The 3,713-nt window shown below is 38.1% G+C and overlaps 1 protein-coding gene across 3 annotated transcripts in view; it reads right to left on the bottom strand.

Moving 5' to 3' along the window:
• Positions 1-3,713, bottom strand: part of LOC122637657 (protein artichoke-like) — a 47,733-nt gene that overhangs the window by 24,621 nt on the left and 19,399 nt on the right. The gene's annotated exons all lie outside the window — the stretch shown is intronic.

Below are 3,713 nucleotides of genomic sequence, written 5' to 3'. Positions count from 1 at the left end.
AAAGCCTATTATCGCGCATGGATCCCTCGAAGTTATCCTTGTTACCGAGAAAGTCTTGGGCATTGTACGCAGACTTCCAGGATCAACGGTAGTAGTATTAGTTAATTTCTCAAAGTCTGCTGTTCAGGTCGATGCCAGAACATGGTTGAACGTACCCGAACAACTGGTTGTTTATACTGCCAGTGTTGGATCTAACATCAATAGTGGTAGCAAAATCAAAACGTCTTCTTATGTTTTACCTGGAACTGCTTCCGTTGTTCTCGTATCTCCACATTTATTGTAATATTAGTTAAAGAAAATTTAAATGTGAGAAGTAATTTTATCGATCGTTAAACAAGAATAAAAAGTATTGAATTATCTAATATTACTTTTTAATTTCATTGTATTAATGAATCTTTCTCATTTGTTTTAATTTATAAATAAATAAATACAATAATCTACAGTTTATATAATCGTTTTAATCTTCCAATGCCTATCTCTTGTCACAAAGTCGTCTTAGGAGAAACACTTTTCGATTCAACGAATTCGCATAATACGTGTTTCCAGCTTCCTACAGGAGGTTCCGCGGTTCGTAAATATTTATAATGAAGATATCCACGGAGAGTAGTAGTTTCTCTTATCAGAAGTAACTATAGACCTGTTAACCGTATACCGCTGTCACTCTCGATTAACTCTACGATTCTGCAAAATCCGAGTACGCACACTTTCGTATCTTCAAGACATTTTCATATTTTAGTACAAAATTACCAGAGTTTTAATCTTCACTCGTAAATCCATGTACTTGTAGAAATCCATTTTCATTCGTAGATCAGGAGCTGTGTAAAAGCAAAGATTCATCCAAATAATTCGTCCAGTTTCATGTGCGATTATTCAACATCTATTCTAGACATTTTCGCTCGTCGTCTTGTTTTAATTGTCCTTGAAGGTGTCGTGGGAAAAAACGCGAGTTGTGCGCGAGTTCGTCGACCTTAAATGGGGTATTTTTCTAAAGAAAAAGAGTCGAAATAAAAGGTAAGGTGAAGAAGTTGCGCTGTAAGTTATATATGAATTCAGCGGTGGGAAGGAAGAGAGAGAGAGAGAGAGAGAGAGAGAGAGAGAGAGAGAGAGAGAGAGAGAGAGAGAGAGAGGAAGAGGAAGAATGCATGCGTGTTGAAGAATATACGCGTGTGCGTTGGTGGAAAATTTCAAGTTTTCATACCGTCATCCATGACTATCCAGCGGACGCGCAGCACCAATCACGCTGAGTGCACATTCTTCAAGCTCTTTCTTTATGCCTGACTCCCTCTTCCTCTCGTTCTACAAGGAGACAGTCGAGAGAAGAGACCTCCTCTCTTCCATGCCATTCTTTTTCTTTCTTTTTCTCTCTACGACGATACAATGTGCATGCATTTGGACGAATGTCTTTACATATGTACACGCGAGAACACAGCCAAGATCGGTCTCTCGCATATTCAATTTTTCCATTTCTTTTCAGCTTTCTTTTTCGTTCTGTTTTTTGTTTTTTTTTTTTTTTACGAAAACGTAGACTGCTTCCTGTAACAACATCGCATCTTGTTCGTCGCGAGATAACTCCGCGCGTCTTAATTAACACTCTGCTTCACTACCTCGCCAACCCGATTTCTCTCTCGCTATCTCTGGGTTTGTCCTTCCATGTTACCCTTTCCTCTAGCTATCTATATAGAGCCTGAGTTTTCGGGTATATTTGCCTACTCCGAACTGTGCTAGCACATATATCTATAGAGATACGAACGTATATACGTTTTATCGATTAAGGCTCGTGACGCCCGTGAGAACGTTTTCGATCTTAATCAACGGTACGCTGTTGAGCGTGGGATTATATTAATTGAGTCTCTCTCTTTCTCTTTCTCTCTTTCTCTTTCTAACCGGATACTTTTAAAATATTTTCTTCCTTCCGCTTAGTCGTCCGTTTCCGCACTATCTTTCTTTGCTGAAATATACATATAGTTTTTTACATATACTGTTTCTACATACAGAGTCTCGTATTTAAGGAAAAACTGATTTTCACAAGATGAACATGCAAGTATATCTATGTATATATGGATAATGTATATCTTCGTAAAATTAACAATTTCGCTTTGGTTTATAATCAGATTGTATAGACATCGCAATAGCATTTCGTTTTAATTATTCTCTATTGCCTGGTGATTTATTTATTTTATTGCAAGCTCGTTTTATTTCGCTCGAACGAGCTTTCTAGATGATATAACTCGTGACACTTGCTCGAAAGAGATTTCAAAACTTTGACTTCGTCACTTCGTATTCCGAGTAAAGTTTGACGGCATATTCTCTATTCGTCCTTCGCTCTTTCCATTTCTCCTTTTCTCTCTCTCTCTCTCTTTCTCTTTCTCTCTCTCTCTCTCTCTCTCTCTCTTTCTCTATTCTCATTCTATCTAGGAGTGACGTCGTGCGGAGTACACTTTAAGAAGAACTCGGACACTTTGAAATTCAGCGTGAAATTGTAGATTTTCTTTGTTATATCTGATAAACATGTTTCTCTTTCTATCTCTCTCTCTCTCTCTCTTTGTCTTTCTATTTCCATGCTTTAAAGATGAAAGCAAACGACGAAATCGAGCATACAAATTCCCCACCCACTATCCTATGACTTCGTCAAAAGCGTAGACTCGGTCATTCTTATTTCTCAGAGGTAAGCAATGTTCGGATTCTGACACCACCGGAAAACTCTTCCTCGTTTCTCGTGGTTTACTTATTCGAACTATGTATATGGGTGTGCAGGAGAGGAAGAGAGATAACTCGCAGCGTCTTAATTAACGCTGGGCCCATCTCATTCGTCTTTTCATCCTTTCCCTACTTCGACGCTATTTCTTTATCTTCTTTCCTCTTCTCACTTTGGAGACCGGCCACTAGGGAATATACTTTCAAAGGGAATACGGACTGCCTAACGGTCTTCGCTAGATTTCGTTTTTCCCTTTCTTCCGTCCTTTATTCCTTCTTCTTCTCTCGTGCATTACACTCGTTCCTTTTCAATACCAACCCGTCACCCATCGAAAACCTTAGTAAGGGTTGTAACCGCATCAAAGGGCTTTCTTAAATAGTACCGAGGACTTTGAATCAAACGTATGGTAATATATATACAGCAACTTCATTCGAGTCATTTTTAGCTTTTCTTTAATTGGCACGAAGAATCATCTTTGTCATTTAACTAGGTTAGTTTGATGACGTGCAAAGGCACGACGAAATTTCAGTGGGCAGAAAGAAATACTTTTTGACTCGGTCGACGATCCTGTTCGCAGTATTTGTTTCGAAATCATAAAAGTAAATAACCGATATTTTGTTATCCCCACATCTTCATTATGCACAGATTTATCACGGTAGATAAACAATCATAATTTTTTGTTTGTAATCAGTTCTCAATGAGGTATTCCCCTTTCCAAAGAATTTATCGTGATTAAATACTTCACTTGATTTATCGATATCTATTTTTTATTATAAGCGATAGCACTTCGATGTGTCTTGATGTATACTTGATGCTACTTGATGTATTTTTCTAGCGAGTCATTTACTATAAATGATCGATCGATCACCGAGTTTGATCAGTAATCGACAATGTGGCAAACAATAACGAAAATCGTGTTATTGGGGCTTTGCCTCTCCTCGTTAGCTTCGGCTGCGAACTCCGACTGGTACAAGAATAGTTTGATCTATCAGATCTATCCTAGAAGCTTTAAAGATAG

This window comes from Vespula pensylvanica, chromosome 2, assembly GCF_014466175.1.
Source record: "Vespula pensylvanica isolate Volc-1 chromosome 2, ASM1446617v1, whole genome shotgun sequence".
NCBI lineage: Eukaryota > Metazoa > Arthropoda > Insecta > Hymenoptera > Vespidae > Vespula > Vespula pensylvanica.
The sequence above is the reverse complement of the archived record's forward strand: the minus strand, read 5'-3'. Positions and strand labels throughout refer to the sequence as shown.